The sequence below is a fragment of the Phocoena phocoena genome, chromosome 16 (genome assembly GCF_963924675.1).
Source record: "Phocoena phocoena chromosome 16, mPhoPho1.1, whole genome shotgun sequence".
Classification (NCBI taxonomy): Eukaryota; Metazoa; Chordata; class Mammalia; order Artiodactyla; family Phocoenidae; genus Phocoena; species Phocoena phocoena.
In genome coordinates, this window is record NC_089234.1 from 26,320,643 (window position 1) to 26,330,770 (window position 10,128).

Sequence of the window (10,128 nt, forward strand, 5' to 3'; positions counted from 1 at the left end):
TTAGGATTTAGCACTTTCACTGCCATGGCTCAGGTTTAATCCCTGGTTGGGGAACTGAGATCCCACAAGCCACGTGGCGTGGCCAAAAAAATATATGAGAATATTTTTATAATCTCAGCATAGGGGAGACGTACCTAAATAGGAAACAAAAAGCAGAACCCATAAAAAAAAAACTGGTAAATTAAACCATGTTAAAATTAAAGACATTTATTCAAAAGACACCATAAAAAAGAGGAAAAGATAAATCACAAACTGGGAGAAAATATATGTAACATATAATAAAGAAGAATGGATAAAGAAGATGTGGTACATATATACAACAGAATATTACTCAGCCATAAAAAAGGAACGAAATTGGGTCATTTGTAGAGACATGGATGGACCTAGAGACTGTCATACAGAGTGAAGTAAGTCAGAAAGAGAAAAACGAATAACATATTAACACATATATATGGAATCTGAAAAAAAATGGTATAGACGATCTTATTTACAAAGCAGAAATAGAGACATAGAGAAAAAAACGTATGGATACCAAGGGGGAAAGGGGCTGGGGGTGGGGGTGGGGGGATGAGCTGGGAGATTGGGATTGACATATATACACTATTGATACTATGTATCAAATAGATAACTTCTGAGAACCTACTATATAGTACAGAGAACTCTATCAATGCTCTGTGGTGACCTAAATGGGAAGGAAATCCAAAAAAAGAGGGAATATATGTATATGTATAGCTAATTCACTTTGCTGTACAGTAGAAACTAACACAGTATTGTAAAGCAACTATAATCCAATCTTTTTTAAAAAAAGAAGGAATATTCATAATATAACTGCTACAAAACTATAAGGATAGACATATAAACCCTCCCCAAAACCGGCAACAGACATGAACAGGCATTTCACAGAATAAGGAAAATACAAACAGTAAATATATATACAAAAAGATTATGAGCTTCATCAATAGTCAATAAAATTACAAAATAAGATTATTAATGAGAAACCATTTTACACCTCCAAAATAGCACAAAATTTTAATTTGACAATACCAAAAGTTGGTAAAAATACAGATCAAGTGGCTGTTGAGTCTGTAAATTGATACAACTCATTTGGATAACAATTTGGCATTATCTTGCAAAGCTGAAGAAGTTCATATGCTATACCTCAGCAATTCCACTGCTAAGACTATACCCCAGGGAAATGAACAAAAAATTTACAACAGTTGGCTAAGGGGAGGGGAGACGTGACTAATAGGGAAGGGCATACCCACTGCCCCAGTTTTGGTAATGTTCTGTTTTTTGTTTTTTTTTTTTTTGTGGTATGCGGGCCTCTCACTGTTGTGGCCCCTCCCCGTTGCGGAGCACAGGCTCCGGATGTGCAGGCTCAGCGGCCATGACTCATGGGCCTAGCCGCTCCGTGGCATGTGGGATCTTCCCGGACCGGGGCACGAACCCGCGTCCCCTGCATTGGCAGGCGGACTCTCAACCACTGCGCCACCAGGGAAGCCCGGTAATGTTCTGTTTTTAAGCTGGGTTGGGGACACTGATGTCCCTTATATGCTGTATAAACCCTAACCCTTACTCATTCCATCCAAAAGTCAATGAGAGAATCAGAATACCACAGTGGTATTCCTGACTGTTATTACCTGTATGATCTTAGCCAAGTTTCTTAGCCTCTCTGATTCCCAATTTACAGTTCTGCATTGCATAATGGAGATAGTACCTCCTCACCCATTTGCTGTAAGGCCTGGCATGCTATTAGGAATATTAAAACCCAAAAAAAGGTTGGCTGTTATTATGATAATGCCTGCTCTGTTAAGTCTTCCCTGGCTAACCCACTCCCCCAGAGTATTAGCACTCCTTTTTTGTCACCCCATGGCACAGTACATACCTCTATTTAAACATATCTTATACTCACTTATAATTATTTATTTAATCTCTCTCTCCCATGAGTCTATGAGCATCTCAGAAAGAGACCATAATTTATCACCTTTTTATCCTCAATGCCTAACATATAGTAAGAAAAATGATAAATACTGAATGAACAAATGAATAACTGAAAGAATATCAAGACTGACTCTTCAGTATTGGTACAGCTCACATCCACCTCTTGTGAGAACAATTACTTCATAGAAGACAAGGACTCTAAGCCAGGCAGGCAAACCTTCTTTCTGTATCCCATGTTTGTTTCTGTACTAGAAGTTACAAATCTTCCATATTAGGCACTCTATGGACAAAAAGAACCCACATTTATCCACCAGTCAAATCATAATGCTTCTGTTTTCACATGTATCTTCCTGAAGTCTTCTCATATGCTATTTGCATGTTCACATTTCTTCTGTGATATACAATTCTTTATGTAATTGTCCATTCTTCCCATATGTATATATGTGTCTTATTTTCTTTGGTTCTAAATAGATTATTAGTGCTCACTTCGGCAGCACATATACTAAATAGATTATTAGTAGACCATTAAGTTATTTTTTTTCTTCATTGTTGTTCTTATTCAACAATGTTGTTCTTATTCAATTAGAAATTAGATTCTCCAAAGGCAAAGACTCAGGTTTTTTTTCTTTTTCATGGTGCTTTGATGTCTAATACAGAGCTATGTAAACCACGAAAACCCTGATGGGCTTTCTGAGAGGAAAGAAGGTACCAGGGAGCTGAACAACCATCAGCTGGCCCTTCTGAGGTTTATTTTCACTCGATCTCTCAAACATCCCAGAGAAGCACCAAAGACACAGAGTTTTTAAGGTTTCCAGAGCTAGACAAGGAACGTGCCATATTTCTGTGTTTTGTTGAGAGTGACCCAAAATTACTAAACTAGTAAACAACTTGCTGGACTCAAGAAATTTACTCAAAGGGTGGAGGTAAGAGAAAATCAAACCAAGAAAAAAGCTGGTGCCCTGACAGGATACAACTGGAAAATCCCAACCTGATAATCAGGTGACCAGTGTACCTCAGCTCTGCCATTCCCCCTCCTCCCTCTATGGAGATTCTGAGGTTATCCCAAGAATTATATGCAAGGCGAGCTACTGAGATAAGCTCAAAGTTGTCCAAAGATGCCCCTTCTGCCAGCTTGGAGATGAAAAATGAAACAAGACTTCTTTCCCCCACTCATCTTTTAACCACTCAGGGCACCCAACATGACAACTAATGGTGAAAGTTGGCAGAGTACGACAAAGATTAAAAAGTCAGCCTGGTGGGCTTCCCTGGTGGCTCAGTGGTTAAGAATCCGCCTGCCAATGCAGGGGACACAGGTTCAAGCCCTGGTCCGGAAAGATCCCACATGCCACGGAGCAACTAAGCCCATGTGCCACAACTACTTAGCCTATGCTCTAGAGCCCACGAGCCACAACTACTGAGCCCATGCACCGCAACTATTGAAGCCCGCGTGCCTAGAGCCCGTGCTCTGCAACAAGAGAGGCCACCACAATGAGAAGCCCACACACTGCAAAGAAGAGCAGTCCCCGCTCGCTGCAACTAGAGAAAGCCCGGGGGCAGCAATGAAGACCCAAAGCAGCCATAAACAAATAAATAAATCTATTTTTAAAAAAAGTGAGCCTGGGGACTTCCCTCATGGCTCAGTGGTTAAGAATCCGCCTTCCAATGCAGGGAACATGGGTTCGATTCCTGGTCGGAGAACTAAGATCCCATATGCTGTGGGGCAACTAAGCCCGTGTGCTCTAGAGCCTGCGTGCCACAACTGGAGAGCCCATGCGCCACAATTAGAGAGCCCATGCACTGCAACTACTGAGCATGTGCACTCTGCAGCCTACACGCCAAAACTAGAGAGAAACCTGCACACAGCGAAGAACCTGCGTGCCGCAACGAAAGATCCTGCGTGCTGCAACTAAGACCCAACACGGTCAAATAAAAAAATAAATAAAAAGAACCCCCCCATATCGTTCTTTAAAAAACAAAAAAGTGAGTCTGGAGGACTTCCCTGGTGGCACAGTGGTTAAGAATCCGCCTGCGGGCTTCCCTGGTGGTGCAGTGGTTAAGAATCCGCCTGCCAATGCAGGGGACACAAGTTTGAGCCCTGGTCCAGGAAGATCCCACATGGCACGGAGCAACTAAGCCCATGCACCACAACTACTAAGCCTGTGCTCTAGAGTCTGCAAGCCACAACTACTGAGCCTGCATGTCACAACTACTGAAGCCCGTGCACCTAGAGCCCATGCTCCGCAATGAGAAGCCCGCACACTGCAACACAGAGTAGCCTCCCACTCGCCACAACTAGAGAAAGCCCGCATGCAGCAACAAAGACCCAACGCAGCCAAAAAAAAATAAATAAATAAATAAAAAGGAAAAAAAAGTGAGTCTGTATGATTATACGCAGAGAATTGCAGTGATTAAGTCTCATAAGGCCTGCCCGTTTTGTATGTCAGGGGTCATCCTCCACTGTCATCAGGCAGAATCTAGTCCACAGACATACATTTTTCCTCCTATAAAAGGTTTTTAAATAATTTAACTAGTTGCCAACAGTTTAAAACACAATGATCTGAATTCCCAGTTTGTCTTGAAAAATAGGAAGAATGGTCATACTGTGCCCACATTCCAGTATACTACAGTCACTACTACATCCTAATACATTCCCTCCTGGCTCGCTTCCCTCATTTACATTACCTGCCTGATACTCAGGCATTTGAGCTTGTAATCCCTGCTTTATTTACATGATGGCAACAAATCATTACTTCCATGATCACATCCACTGCAACTGGGGCCCCAAATCACCACAGTGCCCTATTACATTTTCATTTAATTTAAACAACTGCTGTGGAACAGTAAAAAATAAACACCTGCCAATTACATTTACAAAGCTCTTCCAGCCAGAGATTAAAATGAACCTCCCTTTCTCCCTTCAACTCAACTCCACAATTATCCCAACAGCAGAATCACTCTAATTAGTCACCTTGAACCACAGGGACAGACTGTGATCAACCAACAGAAGTGGTGTAAAAAGACTAGGCTGATCCTTCCAGTGAGTATTGTATAAATACAATGGGTCTCCTCAAAAGCAGGAGCTGTGTCTTTTTCCTCTCCAGCTGCTCACACTAGCCAGTCTAAGTACCCCATCAATGAAGTTATTATTTAAAAGTAGCAGTCATTCTGCCTTCTGGAACACGGGGAAGTGAACTAGTAGTGTAACTCTGAGAACTTCGAGTTCAACTGGGATTGGTGCCCAGCTACTCATGAGGAGATGTGCCTACAACCTGAGTTCCGACTGTGCCAATGAGCATCAACGTCAAGGTTAGAACATACTGTCTACCACCACCTTTAAAAAGAAGCTGAAAAAAAAAAAAAAGCTTAAATACTTAAATACAAGTCTTGAAGGAAAAACAAATTTTCTGATCTGGGATGGGGGCTGGGAGTAAAGAACTATTCCTAACCAGAAAATGACTTTTTAAAGTAAGAAAAGGTAAAATCTTGTTGCCTGACTTAACCTCCAGGCCCAACTGAAAAGATGCTGAACTGGTCACACTATCAACCCAAAGACTAGACTGCCTATTATGCAAAGCATTATCAACTCAACAGGGCTCAACGGGGTATATCAACCCAGATGAGAAAGGCAGACCCATCAAACCTGGATACTTCCCGAGATGACTATGTCATTTCATTAGCCATTCTAAATTACTTTTTTGGAAATTCTACAATATAGATCAGCAAGTTAAAATGCAAACAGTTTCCTATACCATTTCCACCTCACTTATTTTATTTATTTACTTACTTTCTTATTTATTTATTTATTTATTTATGGCTGTGTTGGGTCTTCGATGCTGCACACGGGCTCTCTCTAGTTGCGGCTAGCAGAGGCTACTCTTCGTTGCGGTGCACAGGCCTCTTGTGTGGCCTCTCTTGTTACGGAGCACAGGCTCTAGGCACACGGGCTTCATTAGTTGCAGCACTCAGGCTCAGTAGTTGCAGCACGCAGGCCCTAGATTGTGCAGGCTTCAGTAGTTGTGGCACATGGGCTCAGCAACTTTGGCTTGCGTGCTCTACAGCGCAGGCTCAGCAGTTGTGGCCCATGGGCTTAGCCGCTCCACAGCATGTGGGATCTTCCTGGACTAGGGATCAAACTTGTGTCCCCTGCACTGGCAGGCGGATTCTCAACCACTGCACCACCAGGGAAGTCCCACCCCATTTATTTTAAATCAATAAGTATCAATACAGCAACCTGAATGTCCATAAACAGATGAATGGATAAAGAAGATGTGGTACATATATACAATGGAATATTACTCAGCCATAAAAAGGAACAAAATTGGGTCATCTGCAGAGACGTGGATGGACCTAGAGACTATCATACAAAGTGAAGTAAGTCAGAAAGAGAAAAATAAATAACGTATATTAGCACATATATGTGGAATCTAGAAAAATGGTACGGATGAACCTATTTGCAAGGCAGGAATAGACACAGATGTAGAGAACGAATGTGTGGACACGGGGTGGGGGAAGGGGGGTGGGATGAATTGGGAGATTGGGATTGACATATATGCACTACCATGTGTAAAAGAGATAGCTAGTGGGAACCTGCTGTACAGTGCAGGGAGCTCAGCTGGGTGCTCTGTCTTGACCTAGATGGGTGGGATGGGGGTGTGGGAGGGAGGCCCATAGAGGGAGGCAATATATGCATACATAATATATACATATAGCTGATTCACTTCCTTGTACAGCAGAAACTAACACAACACTGTAGAGCAACTATACCCCAATTAAAAAAAAAACAATACAAACAATGCTATCTCCCCTACCAACGTGCGCGCGCGCACACACACACACAATTTCAGGAGAGCAGAGTTTAGTCACTCTAGAACCTAGAGAGTTTTCCCTTCTAACACAATGAGGTTTTGATCCTCCTTATTACTACCTCACCATGCAAAAGTCCTGACTGCCAGGGCTAGAATCAGGCCACAAGTCAGGATCACATACTAGAACTAATCCTAGGGGGGCTTCCCTGGTGGTGCAGTGGTAAAGAGTCTGCCTGCCAATGCAGGGGACACGGGTTCAAGCTCTGGTCCAGGAAGATCCCACATGCTGCGGAGCAACTAAGCCCGTGCGCCACAACTACTGAGGCTGCACTCTACAGCCCACGAGCCACAACTACTGAGCCCACGTGCCGCAACTACTGAAGGCTGTGAACCTAAAGCCTGTGCTCCACAGCAAGAGAAGCCACCGCAATGAGAAGCCCATGCACCACAACGAAGAGTAGCCCCCGCTCGCCGCAACTAGAGAAAAGCCCACGCGCAGCAATAAAGACCCAGTGCAGCCAAAAATAAAATAAATAGGCACAGATAACACTTATTGAGTGTCCACTATATGCTGAAAAGCATTCAGGTTGACATGCTCTAGCTAGACTGGTGCACATACATTGCTACTGCTTTTAAGAAACGCATAAACTGAACAGAGCAATCCCCAAATGAACCTTTCCATTTGCGTCCTCCACAGGGCTCAGAGGAGTGCCTTGTGTACCTAATTTAAAGGCATACAAATTTCTATGTCGTGTATTAAAAGACACTGTACCTACACTCTTCCTCATTTTTAAAGGCATTCTTTACCCTTGAGGGACTTTTATAGCTTTACAATACAGCAGTTTATCAGAGATCATCATAGTGCCATAAACTATACTTTGGGGTTATGTTCCATCATTCACTCTGCAGTCCTGACCCTACCACTTTTTATTTGACTGAACACCTCTCATGACTCTTCTTACCCACTAAAAATAACAGGCCAAAGTACCAACTTCACAGGTATTCAAATCCCTCTCCGCTCTCGTCCAAATATGTCATAATAGAGTGGCTTCCTTGTGACTGAACTTCATCTCCTTAGGCCAAGTGAAGACCTGGGGAGGAAATGCCAACCAAGAACATACACCAAAAGAGAATATTACACAATATAAAAGATTGTGTAAAAGAAAAAACGGGCTCAGAAGGTAAGTCCAGTGTTTACATACAGTCCCAGACTGGCAGGTGAGCAGCCCCATAAAAGGAAAGCCTTCTCTTAGCCCAGGTCCCCAAGAGGCTGGCCTCAGTCCTTCCACACCTTTTCTCACTACCTGGTCTAGGTTGCATTAGTTCATCATCATTAATGAAGCAGTTCAGCTGAATTAATGAGGCAGTCACACAGAAGTGGGCGCTGCACAAAACCTGGAGAGACTCTCATATCTAAGGTCTAAAAATCAACCCTGAAAAGTAGATACAATACTCTTCAGATTTGCTTTCAGCTGAGGACTGGAGTCTTTAGGATGCAAAAAGCTCCAGAAGAGAGAAACTGAAAGCTAGGTTAAGCCTAGAAACACAGGGAGGATTCCGGTACTCGCAAGGCTTGAAAAGCCAGAGGTGAAGTCGTCCCTCCGGCGGCAGGGGCCTGACCTTTGCCCCCTACACCTCTCCCAGTTCCCTCCCACAGCAATCTCTCCCTCGTCTCGTTCCTGACCCTGCGTCCTTAACCCACCCCGGCTCATTCAGTTTAAGGGCCCTCCTCCTCTTATTCCCTCTCGCTATGTCAGGGCGACCTTCACGACACTGGAACTCTAAGAAGAGACTTCGCTGACCTGTCAGCGGATCCAAAATGGCGGGGCCTAGTCCCAGGACCGGCAGCCGCTGCTCATGTCCAGCCCGGGCCCCGAAGGCGTCCCCGAGCGGCTCTCGCGGCTCTGGTGGCAGATGGGAGCAGGGAAGAAGCCCTTTTCTGGGAGTTGAGGCCGAAGTCAAGGCCCGCACAGTCAGGAAGAGTCGGCCGGAACGGGCGGTGGAGCCGGCTACCTTCCCTGTCAGCTCACTGACGTGGTAACTAGCCTCAGTCTAGCCCGCTGCCTGGTCACTGCGCGAGCCCTGCCGCGCACAGCCAATCATAGGTTTGCATCGTGAAAAGTGGCATTCCAGCAATCCAATCGAAGAAAGGAAATTGGCTTCGGGAGGCGGGTAGTGCCTAAAGAGGCGAGATTACAAGAGAAAAAAGGGTAGGCAGGGAATAACCAACGGATATGAGGACTCTCTGAGTGACAGTACTGAGAAACCAATAAAAAAGGAGAAAGTGCGCTGGGCAGTTGGAGAGGTGGAGTTAGGTAGAGTTCGGTTGCAGTGCACGGTTTGGCAGTAGCTGCTGGGCATTATGGGGAAGAAAGCTACGACTTGCTGGAAAGGGGGCGGAGTCCTTTTTGAGAGCCTGAGTGGACGACCCTACTACCCCTAAGCGCAAGCCCGCCGCCACTCCCTATTAAAGTCACCTGGGCCAATACCGTGACCCTTGAGGGATCATTTCCTTTCTAGGCAGTTCTGAGCTCCTTCCAGGATGGAGGGACCAATCTATTCCAACCTCCCTTCCCCCACCGTCGCGTCTGCTTGCCCTGTTTGGCTTCTCATAAATGAGTCTGTCCCATCCCAACTTTGTTTCTATGTCTTGTGCCCCATTCCTATCATCCTGAAATAGAGACAATGGGAGGTGACAAAAAGCTTGGATATCTAATCCAGGTCCTTTCATTTTACAGAGCAGGAAATTGAATCCCAGAATGGAAAGATGGCCCCCACCATCTGTATAGCTAGTTAATGACAGAGCAGAGAAACAAACCTAGGTGTCCTCACCCCCAGTCCAGCTCTCTTTTTCACTGCCCATCGATACCTCTTATGCTTTAGTTTATCAGACTGTGACTCCCAGCTCTGACCATCATCCTAAGCCTTGGACACTTTACCTACCTAGAAAAAAGATAATCACACAGGTTATTCCACATCACCACTGACAGGAAACTGCAGCCTTTCCTGAAGCCTTAGAAATGCTGAGAGGCCTGAGGGCAAGATACCCACCGCAGTCTTCACTCTCCTGCCCCCAGCTGCCTCTCCCCTGGCAAAAGATGATAGAGGTTGCTAGGATATTTAGAATTACCTAGAAGTGAGAGTGTGTAGAAAGAGGACAGAAGGATGAGTTTTCTACTTGCAGATTGAATGGTGGAATTCCCAGCCCATCTGCTGGAATAAATCCCAGTGTCCCTGCAGACCTGAAGAGACTGCTAGGAGACAATGAAAAAAGATACCAACTCTCTCCCCATTTCCTCCCATTTATGGATGACTCAAGTCCAGGGAAGCTCCATTCCTAACCCCATAGGACTGTGGTCTCAAAACCAGACATCCAAAGACC

The 10,128-nt window shown here is 44.6% G+C and overlaps 1 protein-coding gene across 1 annotated transcript in view; it reads right to left on the reverse strand.

Annotated features, from left to right (window-relative positions):
- The window catches only part of GBF1 (golgi brefeldin A resistant guanine nucleotide exchange factor 1), a 122,510-nt gene extending 113,708 nt beyond the window's left edge, over positions 1-8,802 (reverse strand). The window contains exon 1 of the mRNA XM_065894278.1: positions 8,549-8,802. The gene's annotated coding sequence lies outside the window, so the exon portion shown is untranslated. The remainder of the gene's footprint in view (positions 1-8,548) is intronic.
- Positions 8,803-10,128: the final 1,326 nt, after the last annotated feature.